Source organism: Aquarana catesbeiana, linkage group LG07, assembly GCF_042186555.1.
Source record: "Aquarana catesbeiana isolate 2022-GZ linkage group LG07, ASM4218655v1, whole genome shotgun sequence".
Taxonomy (NCBI): Eukaryota; Metazoa; Chordata; class Amphibia; order Anura; family Ranidae; genus Aquarana; species Aquarana catesbeiana.
This window is the reverse complement of record NC_133330.1, coordinates 304674311-304695188: the sequence shown is the minus strand read 5'-3', so window position 1 is coordinate 304695188 and position 20878 is coordinate 304674311. Positions and strand designations below refer to the sequence as shown.

Sequence of the window (20878 nt, the reverse complement as noted above, 5' to 3'; positions counted from 1 at the left end):
TTTAAATCTATCCGTCGAACTCGAGTCCGGTCGAAAAGTCCACTCGTCTGTATGCTAGTTCGACGGACAAAAAGCCACGCTAGGGCAGCTATTGGCTACTGGCTATGAACTTCCTTATTTTAGTCCAGTCGTACGTCATCACGTACGAATTCGACAAACTTTGGTGGATTGTGTGTAGGCAAGTCCGTTCATTCAGAAAGTCCGTCGTAAAGTACGTAGAAAAGTCCGCCGGGGAAAGTCTGCCGTAAAGTACGACCGTATGTACGCGGCATAAGTTCCCCGCATCAACACAAATGATTTGGATGCAGGGATCTCTTCCACTGTGCCATTGTATTCTGACAGTAGGGACTTCCCTCCCCGTCAGAATACACTGATTAGCACTCCAGCGGCTTGAATTCTGGTTTTCCAGCAGGACCTTTCCACCAGTTTGTGGTCCATGCATAAGGGCCGCAGGGGTGCCACCCCCCCAATCCAAAAAAATTTAATACAATATCATAGGATGAGATACAAAAGTAGGATTCAAATAAAATAAAATAAATGACCTACCAGTATTTGTTATGAGGATTAAATGGAATATAAGTAAAGGGTCAATGTAGTGCTATTGATAAATCTCCACACAAGAGTTATACAACTGGTATCAAAGGTGTATGAACTTCTTATACGGGATCTTAAGTGAATGTACATATAATCTAAGAAGGTGTAATGTGAAAAAATTCAAAGTATTAATTATCTGATGGGCTTTACAGCTCTTATGCCGCGTACACACGATCGGAAATTCCGCCGGAAAAACCTTGGATGGTTTTTCCGACGGAATTCCGATCAAGCTTGCATTGCACACACACGGTCACACAAAAGTTTTCTGAACTTTCGACCGTCAAGAACGCGGTGACGTACTACACTACATCGAGCCGAGAAAATGAAGTTCAATGCTTTCGAGCATGTGTCGAATTGTTTCCGAGCATGCGTAAGATTTTTGCGCGTCGGAATTGCTACAGACGATCGGGATTTCGGAAAATCTGTCGGAAAAATAGAGAACCTGCTCTCAATATTTTGCTGGCAGAAATTCCGCCAGCAAAAGTCCGATGGAGCATACACACGGTCGGAATTGCTGACCAAAAGCTCACATCGGACTTTTGCTGGCGGAATTTCCGATCATGTGTACGGGGCATTAGATATAACTGCTTCGTATTCCTGAGACAAGGTAAATAGAAACCAATTTCTCCATGTTTTGTGGAATCTGGTGGTGGACGATGATTTTTTAAAATTGCCATCTAACTTGGGTGCTCTGCATTGTTGATCTAGAGTATGTGTGAAATGCCTCCTTTCCCCGTCTTCTTCAGGATAATATAGTTTATTGTACCTAAAAAAAAACAAACAGATGCTCGCTTGTTCTCAGCTAAATTTCAGCATTAACCATCCTAATCAAACTTAATCCAAAACGTAAACTAAACTTGCCACATGATCACTCCTAAAGGGGAACTGCAGTTTGCTCACATAATTTGTAATAAAAACATCTTTGCCATTCTGAAGCTTCCCTCCAACCACTTTGCATATTATTTTATATATACTGTGACGCTGCACTTGCCAAATATGCTGCAGAAATTTCCTCCACTCAGTTTGTCTGCAACCATCTTAACTGTGGGCAGTTGAAGCTGCTGCCTGTTAACTTCCTGGATTTACACAGACACACAGAGGCACACCTCCAGCTCTGCAGCTCTCATTGGCCTTCTTATGACTCATCCCCCCTCCCTTCCTGGTGAACTCTCACGAGAGTGAGAGAGAGAGCTGTGCATGATGCTATAAGCCTAGGCTAATGACCAGACAAGAAACAGGAAGTGGGCTGTATAAGGTTTTTATTGGCAGAAAAAAAAATGTACTATCCAAAGTTAAAACAACAAGGGCAGAGGATGTAATAGATGGGAAGATGAAAAAATGACTGAAGTTCCACTTTAAAGTGGAGTTCCACCCACTTTTAAAACTCTTCAGCATCCCTCACTAAACTGTGCACTGTAAACGAATTGGATATTTTTTTATTTTTTTTCTCAGCACCTACTGTATATCTGCTGTATTCATTTTTCACTTCCTCCTCCCTGGCCGTGGCCCATCGCATCATTTCCTGTTTGCAATGCCTTCTGGGAAGGGGCGGCAACTTCCTCTGACACTGCCGTTGCTATGGAAACCTGACCTGAAACCTATTACACTGCTTGTGCTGCACTGAGCATGTGCGAGATCTGCAAGGATGAGATCCAGAAGAAATACAGTCTGGCTTCAGATGCCCACACTTAAGATGGCCACGGCCTGCTGTAAGTTTATAAAATAACAAACTACTGCTATAAACTAACAAAATGGACCTTAGTTTACAGACCAACTTTACTAGAATACATTAAGCTTGTGTATTATAGGGGTATTTTTATTTAAAAAGTATAATTTCGGCCGGAACACCACTTTAAGTAGCAGTAATATACCTTGCAGGAGACACGTTCAAGCAGGTTTGTCCTGCACTTCTATTCTGCAAGGTAGCAAACAAAAGAGCATCAATGCAGAAGGCCTTTATTTTTTGTTATGGACTTGCTGTACAAACAAAACATCTGCTCATCTGTGCTACCATCTAAATCCATGACTGCTAAGAAGCACAGGTTCATTTATGACCAACTAATAAACCAATACCTTGCCCCCCAAAAAAAGACACTGAATCTGATTAAGTTGGAAATAGGGCAAGGCCACGGCTTTGAAAAAGTAACAACTTTCCAAAATGTACCAAACAACAATGCCAGTCACAGTTATACTGTAACCCCCCATAAAACATAAACCCACAGTCTAAGGGGCCTGTCCTTACCATCAGTGACAGACAGGCATTAGACTGACCCCAGAATTAAAATTGAGGGCATGGCCCATAAAGTAACATCAGTGTCTGGCAAGGTCAACACCACCACAGCTGAATCTCCTCAGAACAGTTTGACATGCCCCAGCGTAGCCTTTTCCTAGAGTTCAGGCTTAACCCAGTCACCTCAGGTCTTTGTAGCCAATCCTAAGGGAGCTACTTACCTTCCCATTTTAGGTTCACGCTTCCAGCAGTCAAGGCTCCCTTTTCCTAAAGGAGGTTCAAGGGGGCCTTATTCTAGTTCCTGACTAACAGGGTATCCCATATTGGCTTCCCCAAAAAGCTGTAGTATATTTTTAGTGTTCTGACAGCAGTTAGCCATTTCACGCAAAGCTTGCAGTTTACCCCTATTCAGTTGAATTGGTCGCATTTGGTGTTGGTACTGCCCACCAAGCACTACATGTTGTATAATTTTGCCGCAGTATATGTAAGACCCTGTTCTCTTCGAGGTGGGTGGTGGTAGGGGTGGTAATTGACTTGACCACCTGTTTTTACCGTCTCCTGGCCATCCATATGAACGAAGCCTAAATCTATTTATTTATGTTCCAAGTGCAGGTGATGGAAGATTTTATCACCAAACTTGTTGCAAGACTGTAGGATGCATGTTATGCTTTAACCACTTGCCAACCGCCGCAGGACGATGTACGTCGACAGAATGGCACAAGCAGGCATATGGGCGTACCTGTACGTCCCTGCCTCCCAGCGCCCCCTCCCCCCGGTGCCTGCAGCGGTCGGCTTCGTTCCAGGAGCGATCCGTGCTGAGGGGGAGGCCACCGATTCATGGCCACCCCCTCACGATCGCTCCTGACGAATGAGAAGCTTCCTCTGATTCTGAAATGTAAACAGAAGCAGAGGAAGTGATGTCATCTCTCCTCGTGCAGCCTTTTCGTTCTGGCACCCGAGGAGAGAAGACATCACTGTTTGCACCAACACTACACTAACACTAGTACACATAGGCACACAAATCGCCCCCCAATCACCCCCTGATCTCCCCCCAGTTAACCCCTGCACCCCCAGTCACTGATCACTGCATTGGTGTAATTTTGTGACTGTTATAAGTGTTAGGGCAATTAGTGGTAGGCCCCTTTAGGTCTAGGGTACCCCCCTAACCCCCCCAATAAAGGTTTAACCCCTTAATCGCCCCCCAGTTAACCCTTTCAACCCGTGTCACCAGTGTCACTAATCGATCATTTTTCTGTTTGCCATATAAGTGTCACGGGTGACGCTAGTTAGCCAGTTAGTTATTTAGGTTCACCGTCAGCTTTTTATAGCGTCAGGTACCCCCATATACTACCTAATAAAGGTTTAACCCCCTGATTGCCCGGCGGGTGATATCTTTTTATCAGGTTTTAGTGTCAGATAGGGTCTGCGTCGCCCCAGGCAACGTCAGATTAGTGCCAGTACCGCTAACACCCTCGCACGCAGTATACACCTTCCTTAGTGGTATAGTATCTAAACGGATCACTATCTGATCAGATCTATACTAGCGTCTCCAGCAGTTTAGGGTTCCCAAAAAACGCAGTGTTAGCGGGAGCAGCCCAAATACCTGCTAGAACCTGCGTTTAGCCCCTCTGCCCAGCCCAGCCCACCCAAGTGCAGTATCGATCGATCACTGTCACTTACAATACACTAAACACATAACTGCAGTGTTCGCAGAGTCAGGCCTGATCCCTGAGATCGCTAACAGTTTTTTTGGTAGCGTTTGATACAGTCGCTAACAGTCAGGAGCTTTTGTATCCTGTGAGTCTCACTACTGTACCAGTAAATTTAGAGCCCAAAATGGCAAATCGAAGGTACACTAGTGAAGAGGCCAACACGTTTCTGAGCATGACAGATAGTGAAGAGGAAGTCACTCATCTGTCAGATTCAGGCTCAGAATACGATCCTGTAGACCACAGTGGCTCCATGACAAATAGCTCTGACGATGGAGTTGTGGTCCCTGCCAAGGTCAGGCATACCAGACCTCACCAAGCTGGCGAGGTGGCAAGCACAAGTAGTGCCACCAAGAAGACGAAGACAGGCCCGTCGTGCCAATACTGTCCTTCCTGCAGAATTTGCCAATCCTAATTGGGAACCCACCACTTCTACAGCACCCGTACTTCCCCCATTCACTGGCCAACCCGGAATTCAGGTGGAAACAGTTGATTTTGATTTTTATTCGCTGTTTTTCACGGAAGATCTCTATAGATCTATTGTGGACCAAAGCAATTTGTATGCTGGTCAATTCATCACCACTAATCCCCAGTCCTCCCTTGCCAGAGATTGGAAACCAATTACGGTTTCCAAATTTAAGACCTTTCTGACTTCAAAACTGTGATAGGTAGTGAGGAGTGAAATCAAAAATTTACGCCCTTAGAAATCCTGAAGGCGGTGCTTGGTTTTCGGGGCCCCGTACACGTGGTAGTCCCATACATGTGTCATCCCCGTACTCAGGAGAAGCAGCAAAATGTATTTTGGGGTGCAATTCCACATATAACCATGGCCTGTGTGAGCAATATATCATTTAGTGACAACTTTTTGTAAAAAAACATTTTTTTTTTGTCATTATTCAATCACTTGGGACAAAAAAATTAAATATTCAATGGGCTCAACATGCCTCTCAGCAATTTCCTTGGGGTGTCTACTTTCCAAAATGGGTTCATTTGGGGGGGGGGGGTTGTACTGCCCTGCCATTTTAGCACCTCAAAAAATGAGATAGGCAGTCATAAACTAAACGCTGTGTAAATTCCAGAAAATGTACCCTAGTTTGTAGACGCTATAACTTTTGCGCAAACCAATAAATATACGCTTGACTTTTTTTTACCAAATGCATGTGGCTGAATACATTTTGGCCTAAATGTATGACTAAAATTGAGTTTATTGGATTTTTCTTATAACAAAAAGTAGAAAATATCATTTTTTTTTTCAAAATTTTCAGTCTTTTTCCGTTTATATCGCAAAAAATAAAAATCGCAGAGGCAATCAAATACCGTCAAAAGAAATCTCTATTTGTGTGAACAAAAGGACGCAAATTTTGTTTGGGTACAGCATTGCATGACCACGCAATTCCCAGTTTAAGCAGCGCAGTGCCAAATTGTAAAAAGTCCACTGGTCTTTAGGCAGCCAAATGGTCCGGGGCTGAAGTGGTTAAAATTAAAATTAAATATAGATAAAGGGCTTAAAGCCTAAGTTTAGACAACATTTAAAATTTAATAAAAAAACAAAATCAGCACAAGGTTCAGGACTTACTTTTAAGGCGATGTATCCCTTGTGTAGCTGGCTTCTGGATTACGTGAAATCTTCATCCTCTGACCCCCTGCCTACCCCTCCTGCCATAATCTTCCAGTGAAGCTGGGGTTAATAGAGCCAAGGGAGCTGTGACAAGTACTCATCAAGAGTGCCAACTATGCCTGCCCTTTCCTGCCCAGCTCTGCCAGTCATAAAAGTCATACTACAGCTTCTATGAATGATCTGTGGGTGGAGGAGGCGGACATTGCAATCATCCACCCCTCTTTTATTCATAGATCACGTTTCAGGCATAGAAGCTCTGGTACACATCGAATTATTAGTATGTCATGTCCCTTTTTGTAAACTTTGTGGTACAATATTTTTATTGAAATATAAGAAAAAAATATATAGCTGTAATAATCCGGCGCAGGGCATATGAGCAGTAAGCATAACCTATTACAGCATGAAAATACACATTTAGAACATGTTTTGTGGAATGAACAGTCAAACAACAATAACCCTCTGGCCAAAGCCGGGTGACAACACAGGGTGTCTGAGCTAAAGTGCTCAGGGGCTGGGGTGTGGAGCAGTCCACATTCAGACACGGAGACGGGGACTGGCCCTGCCCCCTTTCTCTTCTCATTGGCTGACTGACTTTGATTGACAGCAGCGGGAGCCAATAGCGCTGCGCTGCTGTCTCAGTCAATGAGGAGGGGAGTCCCGGGCAGTCAAGACACTCCTGCCAAATCCCTGGATCTAGATGGGGCTCAGGTAAGTATTAGGGGGGATGAGGGGAGCTGCTGCACACAGAAGGTTTTTATTCTTAATGCATAGAATGCATTAAGATAAAAAACCTTCTGACTTTACAATCACTTTAAGATTAGGGTTAATAAGTTATGTATATTGAAAGCCAACACTTAACTCCACTCCACTTTTAACAGTGTAACTCCACTTTTGTTGATCTATGTGCATTGAAAGGATTTTAACAAACTTTGTTGCAGATTCCTACCTTTTTTTATTCTGAAGATATCCCTGTGTGTTTGTCTGTGTCCATGTGGGAAAGTGAATCTAATGGGAGTGGTTTCATAATTATCAATCAGATGCAGCACCTGCAGGGCACGAATGATGAAAGCTGCTGGGCCTGCATCCATTTTGGCGTGATTTCCTATTGGGAGTATCTAACCAAAAATGACATTTTTGTTGCAGGGGATGCCTGAAATCTGATTCGTATCTAAGAGCAGACTTCTGGGAAAATCAGTGAGCCAATCACACAAGCAGGAAATGATGTTTCTGGGGGGTGTTCTGTATACATTCTGAATACAGAAAACCTCCAGGTAGCCATATTGCATTTTCAGAAAATGACAGAGCTGCAGATTGAAAAGGAAAGGTATTTTTTAATAACATTGAAATACAATATTTGCTATAGCCCCCCCCCCCCTACGAAAATGGAGTTACCCTTTAAGTGTTTGGGGTCAATTTAGGAAGTTAGGTTATTCTCCAACACTGGAAGGCGACTGAGCCTCCTACGCTACGGGAATGGATAGCCCAAATGTGAGCCGCCCTAAGATTAGAGAAGTATATATTTCAACACAGGGGCCACCAGGTAAATTTGATCTGATGTGGGCTCCATGGTTGAATACCCCAGGATTATCTCCGGTAGATTTAGTGTTGGATAGATTGCTTCTTTAACCCACGTTACTGGGTTGAGAGAGGACCATCCCCTTGCATAGCAATGGATATCTGTCCAAGATTTGAATAGGTGGAAGGTGGCGAGACCTGTCTTGCATTATACTGCTGTATGTAAGGAACATTTTTTCTTATTTTTATTTTTTTTTTATGTTGGAACCTGTATTTCTTTATGTAAGTTTATTATTTTTTATGTTAATAAAATCCTTTTTTTTTTTCTTAGTAAGAAGTTAAGTTACGTTTAACCACTTCAATACCAGACATTTTTCACTCCCTTCCTGCCCAGGCCAATTTTCAGCGCTGTAACATTTTGAATGACAATTGCGTGGTCATGCAACACTGTATCCATATGATATTTCTTTCTTTTGGTGGTATTTGATCACCTCTGTTGTTTTTATTTTTTGAGCTATAAACAAAAAAAGAGCAACACTTTTGAAAAAAACACAATATTTTTTACTTTTTGCTCTAATAAATAAATAAATATAATAAAAAAAAAAAAAAGAAACAAATTTCTTCCTCAGTTTAGGCCGAGATGTATTCTTCTACATATTTTTGTTAAAAAAAAAATTGCAATAAGCGTATATTGATTGGTTTGCGCAAAAGTTATAGCGCCTACAAAATAGGGGATAGATTTATGGCATTTTTATTATTTTTTCTTTTTTACTAGTAATGGCGGCGATCTGCAATTTTTGTCAGGACTCTGATATTGCGGTGGACAGATCAGAGATTTTTGACACTATTTTGGGACCATTGACAATTATACAGCTTTCAGTGCTATAAATATGCACTGATTACTGTATAAATGACACTGGCAGGGAAGGGGTTAACACTAGGGGGCGATCAAGGGGTTAAATGTGTTACCTAGGGGGGTGAGCCTAACTGTGGGGGGAGGGGACTGACTGGGGGAGGTGACCGATCGGTGCTCCTATATACAAGGAACACACAATCTGTCTCCTCTCCCCTGACAGGACCTGGATCTGTGTGTTTAGACACACAGATCCAGGTCCCTGCTCTGTGACAAGCAGACATCGAGGCTGCCAGGCACGTGCATTGGCTCCCGAGTGACACGTGGGAGGCGCGCTCCCCCTAGACGGCCGGGAAGCCGAGGACGTCATATGACGGCCGCCCGGGATGGCAGAGCCATCTTGCAGCCATCATATTACTATACGTGGGATGGGAAGTGGTTAAAGGGTTTGGCTGAAGGGAGAGCTACATGTCAGGTTCCATTTTAGGTTGCAGGTACAGGGGGAGCTCTACATGTTAGGATCAGCAAAAGGGGAATTAGGAATCAGGGCACATGAGGGAAACATACAAGTTCTTTTTTCATACCTCCCTTGCTGAGAACAATGTCCTTGGTGCTGAAAACAGTCTGCTCTCCCCTAACCATCACTTCATCATACACTATATTACCAAAAGTATTGGGACGCCTGCCTTTACACGCACATGAACTTTAATGGCATCCAGTCCAGGCATTTCAGTCTTAGTCCGTAGGGTTCAATATTGAGTTGGCCCTCCCTTTGCAGCTATAACAGCTTCAACTCTTCTGGGAAGGCTGTCCACAAGGTTTAGGAGTGTGTCTATGGGAATGTTTGACCATTCTTCCAGAAGTGCATTTGTGAGGTCAGGCACTGATGTTGGACGAGAAGACCTGGCTAGCAGTCTCCACTCTAATTCATCACAAAGGTGTTCTATTGGGTTGAGGTTAGGACTCTGTGCAGGCCAGTCAAGTTCCTCCACCACAAAATTGTTCATCCATGTCTTTATGGACCTTGCTTTGTGCACTGGTGCACAGTCATGTTGGAACAGGAAGGGGCCATCTCCAAACTGTTCCCACAAAGTTGGGAGCATGAAATTGTCCAAAATGTCTTGATATGCTGACACCTTAAGAGTTCCCTTCACTGGAATGAAGGGGCCAAGCCCAACCCCTGAAAAACAACCCCACACCATAATCCCCCTCCCCCCCTCCACCAAATAATTTGGACCAGTGCACAAAGCAAGGTCCATAAAGACATGGATGAGTGAGTTTGGGGTGGAGGAACTTGACTGGCCTGCACAGAGTCCTCACCTCAACCCGATAGAACACCTTTGGGATGAATTAGAGCGGAGACTGTGAGCCAGACCTTCTCGTCCAACATCAGTGCCTGACCTCACAAATGCGCTTCTGGAAGAATGGTCAAACATCCTCATAGACACACTCCTAAACCTTATGGACAGCCTTCCCAGAAGAGTTGAAGCTGTTATAGCTGTAAAGGGTGGGACAACTCAATATTGAATCCTACAGACTAAGACTGGGATGCCATTAAAGTTCATGTGTGTAAAGGCAGGTGTCCCAATACTTTTGGTAATAATGTGTATAGCATTGCATGTACTGCAATGATTATCCTTTTGGGTCCATTAGCATCAGAATGAACAGGCAATGGGGTTGATTTACTAAAGGCAAAAACACTTTGCATTACAAGTGCACTTGAAAGTGCAGTGGCTGTAGATCTGAGAGGGACAGCAAAGAAAATTAAAAACAGCATTTTAGCTCGCACATGATTGGATGATAAAAAACAGCAGAGCTTCCCCTCATTTCAGATCTTCCTCTCAGATCTACAGCGACTGCACTTCCAAGTGCACTTATAGTGTAAAGTGGATTTGCCTTTAGTAAATAACCCCCAATACGTCTATCTGTAACATCAGAGCTCCGTGAATCAAGGCAGAGTAGTAAGATAACTTCATAGCAACAAATGCGGTTTTAGATAATACTCAGCCAGGAAATTCACGCTTTGTATGTGTACTAAGAAACCTCAAAGTGAGATATTTTGGGAACACAGAGGCTGACTCGCTCTGCTTGTATGATCAGATGGTGCTCTTCATTAAATCTCATTTTAAATGTAGATGAATGATAGAAAAATCAATACACTAAAGGCTGTATTTTTTTTACCTACAGAGGGAGGGGGTTAAAATGTGAAAAAATAAAAAAATTTAAAAAACATTAAAAAGCTGCCAATGCATCTAATCTCTACCATATAAATGTATAAATCATTGGCATTGTTTTTCTTATTAAAAAAAAAAAAAAATCGCCACTTGTGTGGTCAGCCTCAATTGCTATGGGGGGCACCATGGGCCCACACCATTTCCCAGCATCCTATTTGCACCGTATTCAGAATCAGGAAACGTATTTTTACAGTCATGTTTTATCCAGTCAGGGTAATAGAAGTGCATTTAAGGTAATTACATGATCTCCTGGATGTACCAAAAGGGTGTGTGGTGACACAGTTCCCACGGTCTGAACCGAGTGCCCAAAGTGGGTGAGATGGCGACAGCACCAACCCTTCCAGTGTAGGGAAGAAGAGTGTGGTACAGGGTAATGCGGACTTCAGATAAGATGTATAAACCATGTGGGGGTGTGGGGGGGGGAGGTTGTCCCTCATGTCCTTGAAAAAGGAACTGGCGTCACACAGTCTATTACAGAAACATTGTTACAGAACCACCAATAGTACAAAGTCAAGCTTTAAAGATGGTTATTGCACCCGCCTGCAGACCTGGACAATCAACAGGTCTTTGAGGGTGACAGAGCATGCAAAAATTTAAAGGGAACACATGAGGACAGAAATATGGGGCCGCCATTGTTAAATGAGTTTTTAAAGGTGCAGGCACTTATCCTGACACCAATACTGTAACATGTGGTCCATAAAATTAAAAAAAAAAAGTTGCTACAACCCTGAAATATAAGAAAATCTTCCAGAGCCGTCGGGTGCAGGATGAGCAGTCACACAGCTGCCGGCACAATTAATAGAAGAAGATGATCCGCAACTCCACACATGCTCTTAAATATCTTCAAATTTATCAATACTCCATAAATGACTCTTGTGGTACAGCTGAGATTAAGCAAGGATGTGGTACACTTGTTCACATGCCAATTTCATACCGGTTCCAGTTAAATGACTCACTCATAGGGATAAGTGAAATTGAAAGTTTAATGTCCCTGAAATTTTGGCACAAAATTGGAAGAATTCAGTGGAATTTCGCCACATTGGAGTCAATTAAGAAGGGGAAATTAAAGCGGAGGTCCGCCCACTGCTGCAAAAGCTAAAAGCCAGCAGCTGCACATACTTATAATTTTTAATAATAGGACACTTACCTGTCCTGGAGTCCAGCGATGTCAGCACCGCAGCGATGTCAGCCGCCTTCATTGCGAGTAAGGGAACCCGGCAGTGAAGCCTTAGGGCTTCACGCCAGGAACCCTACTGCGCATGTGCGAAGCTCCACCCCTCTCTCCTGCTGGCTCGGCGGTCAGGGAAGGAGGAGGGAGCCCGGGCGGTGACGTTAATACCCGCTGCTGAGGCTCCTGGAAGTGGGAACAGGATACTTGTATTAGACAGGTATCCTGTCCCCCCTCCCCCCCTCCCAGAAAGGGGGGGAGGAGTACAACGAGAGGAAGTTCCACTTTTTGGTGGAGCTCCGCTTTAAGGTGGCTTTTTGGTAGTTTTAAAGCAGAACTAAACTCTCTCAATCAACAGTAACTATTTTTAATAGTGTAATCAAGCCTTTTTACTAGTGATTTAAATCATGATTTAAATCAAATCCACCCTGCTAAATCTAAAAGCAGAAATGTAATATATTGCAGCTTACCAATCTTTAAATGTGATGGCTGTATTCATTTTCTTTTTTTCTTTTTTTGGGTTTTTTTCCCTTTATTTTCACTTGGTGACAGGGCCATCTTAACCACCTCAATACTGGGCACTTTCGCCCCCTCCCTTCCCAGACCAATATTCAGCTTTCAGTGCTCTCGCACTGTTAATGACAATTACTCAGTCATGCTATGCTGTACCCAAATGAAATTTTTATCATTTTGTTCGCACAAATAGAGCTTTCTTTTGGTGGTATTTATTCACGACTCCGTTTTTTATTTTTTGTGATATAAGCGCAAAAAGAGCGGAAATTTGGAAAAAAAACAATATTTTCTTCTTTCAGTTTTAAAAGAAATCCAATAAAATCGAATTTTGTCATAAATTTAAGCCAAAATGTATTCTGATACATGTTTTTGGTAAAAAAATTTCCGTTAAGTGTATAATAATTGGTTTGTGTGATCATGGACAGTTGTACGCAAATGATCACCGGGACAGATGTGCGCAGATGATCATGGACAGATGTGTGCAGATAATCATTGGGCATGTGATTTTAGTGGGACATATGTGGGGGACAGCTGTTTTTATTATTTGGGGACATGTGTTTTGGGGATATGTGTTTTAGGGACATTGTGTGGGGACATGTGTGTTTTACATTGTGTGGGGACATGTGTGGTGACACTAGGTTGGTGATCAGTGCGTAAAAGCTGTAAAAAACAGCTCATACTCACTGATCACCAGCTGGCTGCAGCGATCCCCTCTCCTCCCCTCACCGACAATTTCCGTGTGAGGAGAGGAGAGCTGATCGCCTAGCAACCGGCTGTGATTGGACACAGCTGTCATGTGATCAGGAGGGCCAATCACAGAGCCCTCCTGCCGATCGGAGATGGGCCATGAGCGGGTGACACGAGCTCATCGGGATCGCGCCGCTGCGCGGGCACGTGCGCGATCCCGCTCCTTCTGAGTGGACATTCTTGAACGTCCACTCAGAGGGAGAGAACACCCACCCATCCGTTTATGTACATTGGCCGGGTGGGAAGTAGTTAATATCATGGGCAAAGTAATGCTCTAGGGCCCCTACAAGTCTTCCCCAATTTATTTTGTAAAGAACTCTGTGCTGTGATTGGACACAGCCGATCAGCAGGTTTCTGCCAAAACCATCAACGGGTTGGCAGGGGTCATGCGTGCGCACCCCAAAAACCCAGAAGACAGGTAGCACCGTTATGTTGTCTGGCCTGCCTGTGCCACCCACCCGCCATAAAACTCCTGCGAGTGGGTGGCAAGTGGTTAAGGTATATTCACACCAGATGCGGTGGGTGGCTACTCCAGCAGTCTCACCACGTGACAAGGCAAAATGCTTTGTTTCTGGTATGTTCAGTTCACACCACTGAGTTGCAGTGCTGCACACTGAATGAAAAAAAGAAAAAAAAAAAAGTACTGCATGCAGTGCTTTTTTCCAGCACAACACAGTGCGAGACAATCTACCACCTTGTACCGCACAGCGGCCAATTGAACTCTATAACTTGTCAGTGTGATATTTCAAAAAAGTTTGTTGAAAAAAAAAAATCCCCGTGTTGTAACGCAGCAGCTGGGGTGAATAAACCATTAGCTGACAAGGCAGCACCTGGGGGGGGGGGGCACACATGCTGCAGGGACGATGCTTTGCTTTGTGACCGCGGCAAGAAATATATCCCCAGTTGCATTTGGCGGGCTCTACTGCTCATCAAAACACAACCCATTCAAATAAAATGGCCCGACCTTCAACTTTCCCACAACCGCGTGCAATGCATGTGGTTGTGGTGGGGGTGATGCAGCATTTAAGGGTTTAAAACTTGTGGTAAGGAAGTGACATATCGCCTCCTCACCGTCTGTCAAACCCATGTGGGGATTGCTTTTCAGAGAATTGTCGATCTTTTGCAACCAGAGACTCACAGCAGCAGAGGCCAGAGAGGGACATATGCAATTGTCAAGGTTGGGGGGGGGTTTGGACAGTGGACTCACTCACCAATTTTGCGTCTAGTGTTTGTGCGTGTCCTCCAATTTGTTGCCCCCTGCACACACACCTTTTGAACTTCTAGCACAGCCCTGTGTGTGTCCATATCAGTGGGTGGAGTATGGGTGGGTCTGCTGGCGCTGGCACAGCAGGGATTGGCTAGATCACAAAGAGGCGGGGCAAAAACGATATCTCTCAATATGTCACTTACAGGATTTGTGTGAGTGAGATATTGAGTAACGGGATCGCATAGCTCCCAACTGTCCCTGGTTTGGAGGGACTGTCCCTGATTTGGAGCAATGTCCCTCTGTCCCTCTTTACCCCTCATTTATCCCTCATTTTGGTCTGATCCATATAGTTGTATATAAAATGCACTTTTTATCTTTCAAAAAGTGTTTCCCAGCACTAAACCTTTCATCCAAATTCTAAATTGCTGCATTTTTCAATTTTAAAAGCCAATATAAAGAAATAATTGTGGTTAAAATAAAAGCACTTGTGGATTTAATTTACTTTTTTTGTTGGTTATTTCCCCTTTAAGGGGTCGTGGCAGGGGGCGTGTCCTATGCCTACATACGTTTTCTAGTAGGTGTCCCTCATTCCCATCTCAAAATGTTGGGAGGTATGGGATCGGTACAGACAGCACAGTGCACTGTACACCTACTCCCAGCCACGGACTACCAGTGTTCTGTCAAAAGAGCCAACTCGTCAAAATCTCCAATCATGTCACTTCCGGTGACTCTTCAGCAGCTGTAATTGGAGATTTCCACGAGTTACCTGTTTTCACCGGCAACGTATACACTACGGTACACAACGAGTTGGCTGTTTTGACTGAACAACGGGTGAGGAGGAAAAAAGTTGTCGCTGCCTTGGAGGCGGACATTTTGTTGGTTATAAGTGGCTGGGACTAACAAAGTTTACTCATTATAGCGTGTATCGTAGTGTATACCCTGCCGGTGTTTTGTGAAAACAGGTAACTCGTCCAAATCTTCGATTACTGCTGCGGGAGAGTCACCAGAAGTGACGTGATTGGAGATTTTGGCGAGTTGGCTCTTTTGACAAAACACCGGCTGGAAGTTCTGGCATTCGGCAACGGTGAGAGACTCAGGTGACAGCTTGGAGATGGCAGGCAGAGGTTGCCGCCGGACCGGTGCCCACTCAGCCCGAGCCCCGCTACTAACAAAGCAAAAGTTACTTGTGTGCAGTGCAGTTACCATGCCACCTGATCTAAGCATTGCCGCATCTCCCTAGATCGGAACCGGCCCTGATGGGGCCCCACGTGCACCTGGGGCCCATGAGCAGTGCCCAGAGGTGCCCGCTCAATAAGACGGTCCTGCCTGGTGATCCAGCCAAAAACAAACATTGTCCTATGGTTCCTCCACTCTATGTAGGAGCAATGACTAGGACTGTCACTTGATTAACAAATTAAAGCTGAACTCCAGCTAACATTTTAAGCAGTTACAACAGTTTTTCATTTTATTCCTTTTCGGGAAAAAAAGCCTCTTGCACACCGACACCTAAAAGCGCCATGTTTTTTAGGCATTTAAGCATTTTGTGTACTGATCTAAATGTAGCCCATTGCTTTTAATGGCCCTGTACACACAGGCATGTACAGTAAAACGTGTGCTGCATACAGATCAGTATTCTTACACACACGCCACACTCCCTTGATCATACTTCCCAACATTTTGAGATGGGAATGAGAGACACCTATGAGCAAAAGTATGCAGACATAGGACACACCCCTTGCCACGCCCCCTTAAAGGAGAATTTTTAAAAAAAACAAGATTGGTTAAACCCACAAGTGCTTTTTTTACCACTACTATTCCTTTATATTGGCTTTTGGAATTTACAAATGCAGCAATTTAGGAAATCAGATGAAAGATTTAGTGCTGGAAAACACTTTTCATAGATAAAAAGTGCATTCTATATACAACTATATAGATCAGAAAAAAATGAGGGACAAATGAGGAGGAAAGAGGGACAGAGGGACATTGCTCCAAATCAGGGACAGTTGGGAGCTATGCCTTTGATTAAAATAAAGCTAGAAGAATGTTTACATGTGTGTATGCCTACATGTAAAAATGCACAAGTGCCTATCCTTATGTTTTTCTGCCAGGAATATCTGATTTTCATACATCAGTACTGTGCGCAAGTACCCAAAGATTTTACATACATTAATAAAAAACATTTTAACCGCCCCGTGAGTGTTAAATGGTTTGTCTCAACCCTCCAACTGCCATTTTTGCTGGGCAGCTTCGTCTGTTAAAGGAAGCTGAACAATAACAGACTAAACATACATGGGTCAAATTCCGAACGCATTTCCTTTCAAAAATCAGAAATTTCGTGCATTTTGTGATCCGACGGTGCCTCCATTGATTTCGAAATTTGACCAACCAAGCCTTCAATTTCACCTCATGTTGCTACAGAAAAGAATTTTTGTGGCCGGGAATCTTCTTTTCTTTCTAGGTCACAGCTCATGCACATTTTTTTTTTCGATTATATTTCTCGCATGATTTTCCCATCATTGATTAGAAATTTATTGGGTTTTTCCAAAAATTTCCAAAATGCCTGATTAAATTCGATGGCCGCACGAAAATTGCCCGTTGCTGCAGACCACTAATGGTGTAAAATTCGAAAGAAAATTTTTGTTATGACTTCCCCAAGAAATTATTTCTGAATTCAACCCATGTATGGCCTGCTTTACTTAACAGATCATCAGATGAAAATTAAGAAAAAAAAAAAAAACTTAAAGAAATCCAATGCAACCACCACATGTTAGGACTGGTAAGATGAATTATAATACATGTTTGCTTTTAAATTTAAAAACGCTTTACGTTCCCTCAGTCAAGTCTCCCTTCTAGCAGCTAACAAGTGCATCATCCAAACCCGCCAATGCAAAGTTAGCTTTCATTCGCACCCTGTCCTTCAAACGTAACACTGTTATGCCGCGTACACACGATCGGACTTTACGACAGACTTGGTCCGGCGTACTGGATTTCGTCGGACAATTCGATCGTGTGTGGGCTCCAGTGGACTTTGTTTTCTCAAAAGTTTGACGGACTTAGATTTGAAACATGTTTCAAATCTATCCGACGGACTCGAGTCCGGTCGAAAAGTCCGCTCGTCTATATGCTAGTCCGACGGACAAAAACCGACGTTAGGGCAGCTATTGGCTACTGGCTATGAACTTCCTTGTTTTAGTCCGGTCGTACGTCATCATGTACGAATCCGTCGGACTTTGGTTGATCGTGTGTAGGCAAGTTCGTTCATCCGGAAAGTCCGTCGTAAAGTCCGTCGAAAAGTCCGCCGGGCAAAGTATGCCGTAAAGTCCGCTCGTGTGTACGCGGCATAAGACCCTATACAACTTTTGTTGTCTAATTTCCTTTAGATTTACCAAAACCATGTTGTGCAAGGACCTGCCTGATTGCATACAAATTGAAACTATTATGCCCCGTACACACGATGGGATTTTCCGACAACAAATGTTGGATGTGAGCTTGTTGGCGGAAAGTCCGACCGTGTGTACGCTCCATCGGAATGTCCGCCAACAAATGTTTGTTGTCGGACTTTCCGATCAAGTACGAGCCAGAATCGTTCGGTCTTGTAAAACTGGCACTCGGAATGGAGATATCACGTACGTCTTGTACGTCACTACGTTCGTAATTGTTGGCCAACATTTGTGTGACAGTGTGTATGCAAGACAAGTTGGAGTGAACATCCTTCGAACAAAAATCCACGGTTTTGTTGTCGGAAAGTCCGATCCTGTGTAGGGAGCATTAGGCTGCTTTCACACTGAGGCGCTTTACAGGCGCTATAGTGCTAAAAATAGCGCCAGCATAGCGCCTGTAAAGACCCTCTCTTGTAACTCCAGTGTGAGAGCCCGAGTGCTTCCACACTGGAGCGGTGCGCTGACAGGACACCAAAAAAAGTTCTGCAAGCTGCATCTTTGCATCGCGGTAGGAGCGGTGTATACACTGCTCCTAAAGCGCCCCTGCCAATTGAAATCAATGGGCATCGCCGCCCAACTGACGGCATAGCGCCGCTGCAGTGGCGTTTTGCGGGAACTGTTTTAACCCTTTTTTGTCCGCTAGCGGGGGTTAAAAGCACCCTGCTAGCGGCCGAAAATCTCCGCAAAAACGACGGTAAAGCGCCGCTAAAAATAGCGGCGCTTTACTGCCGACCCCCCAAATGCCCCAGTGTGAAAGTAGCCTTAAGGTTTGACCTCATATATTATAATATTTTGGTAAATCTGAAGGAAAAATTTACAGAAAATTGTATACAGTAAAACCTTGGATTGCGAGCATAATTCGTTCCAGAAACATGCTTGTAATCCAAAGCATTTGTATATCAAAGCGAATTTCCCCATAAGAAATAATGGAAACTCAAATGATTCGTTCCACAACCATTTATACATAGGTCCTTCAGTTTATATAGTCCATATAAAAAGATTATAGCAATGTGACCAGGTTGTATAACCATAAAATGTCCATCCGCATATGGAAGCCTCCACAAGAGGATTAGAAGCAAAATCCAGCAGAAGCTCCAGAGTATAAAAGAGAAGAGAGATGTTGCTAAATGTTGTAACTTCATTAAATGTAACCATATTGCTACACTTAGAGGCGCCTCTCTTCTCTTTTATACGTATGATGAGTATATCAAGACATCGCTTGTATATCAAGTCAAAATTTATTTAAAAAATTTGCTTGTCTTGCAAAATGCTCTCAAACCAAGGTTTTAGGTTTTGGTTGTAGTGTGTATCCAGCTTTAATTCTTCCTCCGGTTATACACAAGTCTTGGCAAGATGTAAATAGTAATAATTTGTTTGCACTTGCTAAAAGTTTTTCAAAAGTTTTAAATACAGTTAAAAGCTGCAAAAATTCTCTTAATTACTAACTTGTAATATAGCCATGCTACAAAAGCATGTTGGAAATGGACATGCAAAAGAAGACAAAAAAATATATGAACTCATTTGTATATGTTTAAAAAAAATGAGGTTTGCAAGAATCAGTAGATTTATAGAACGCCTTTACTTACCAAGCTAGGTCTTCTCCAAGTCAGACACCTTTGTGGTTTGTACAGGTGACCGGCGCTGGTCGATGCAGCAGAAGCATCTGGCCTGTTCGGTGGAGATCTGTGGGCATGTTGTTGGCCGGTCACAGTTAATATCCTCCCTGTGTGAGAGGCAGCAGATGACAGCAGTGTGTGGAGAGATGCTGGTTACAACTTGCAAGCAGTCTGAATGCATTCAGCTTGTCCCACCCCACGCAAGACACAGCATAGTGCTCCCTCCCAGATTAACTCATCAATCGCCCCATGTACAGCACTTCGCCTAATTCCAAGCCCATCAGTGAGCGAGATCATCGCCTCCAAAAACCAACACAGCCCGGCTCTTCCGTACTTCTAAAATAAGCAAGAATTGTCACCATGACGTCCAAATGTGTGAAAATAAGAGGAAATGATGGATACATAAAGCTGATCTAAACTCAAAAAGCAAAACTGTAAAATATTGCAGTTTACCAATTCTTAGATGTGATGTCGTTTTTCCAGCAACCCTGTTGTTTTTCAGCTTCCTTTTATAAACAACCTGCAAAAGTGGCAGTTAGAGGGTTGAGCAGACCATTTAACCCTGACAGGGATGCTTACAATGATCAGCTTTTATTCATTTATCCCAAAAAGAAAGCAACTGTTAAAGTGGTTGTAAACCTAGTTACTCCACATGTACCTACAGGTAAGCCTATAATAAGGCTTACCGATAGGTACTGTAAATGTCTCCTAAACTTGCACCGACGTCATGGGCACATGCGCACTGAAGAAACAGCCCGCTCGTGCCATTTCTTCATCAGCCGTGACCGACGGGCGTGAAATAACTCCGAGAGAGATGTCGCCGGTCACAGCGGTGTGCGGGGACGCTGTAACAGCTTCGATCTAGGGTAAGTATTTCATGATGAGCTAGTATGCGATGCATACTAGCTCATTATGCCTTTGTCTTACAGGGTTTGTTTTTTTTAGTTGTTTTTTTTTCGGGTTTACAACCACTTTAGGCTGCAAATGCTTATTAAGTGTTGGCTTTCAGGTATTATTTATATAATTTATTGGCAGGTGTGGTAGCTCCATTAGTTTTTTTTTTTTACTTTATTTTCACCTGGTGATCCTGCTAGTCAGCCTTTTGTTTTTCAACTTCCTTTACCAAACAACCTACAAAAGTGTCAGTTATGCCGTGTACACAAGTCCGGACTTTTTGACCGAACTGGTCCGACGCAACAAATCCGTCGGACCATTCAATCATGTGTGGGCTTCATCAGACCTTTGCTGTAGAAAAATCAGACGGACTTTAGAAATAGAACATGTTTCAAATCTTTCCGACGGACTCGAGTCGGATTGAAAAATCCGTTCGTCTGTATGCTAGTCCGACGGACAAAAAACTTTGTTGGGGCAGCTATTGGCTACTGGCTATGAACTTCCTTATTCTAGTCCGGTCGTACCTCATCACGTTCGAAT

General features: G+C 43.5%; 1 protein-coding gene across 1 annotated transcript in view; it reads right to left on the bottom strand.

Moving 5' to 3' along the window:
- The window catches only part of LPAR3 (lysophosphatidic acid receptor 3), a 62181-nt gene extending 42520 nt beyond the window's left edge, over positions 1-19661 (bottom strand). Inside the window, exon 1 of the mRNA XM_073593628.1 lies at positions 19415-19661. The gene's annotated coding sequence lies outside the window, so the exon portion shown is untranslated. The remainder of the gene's footprint in view (positions 1-19414) is intronic.
- Positions 19662-20878: the final 1217 nt, after the last annotated feature.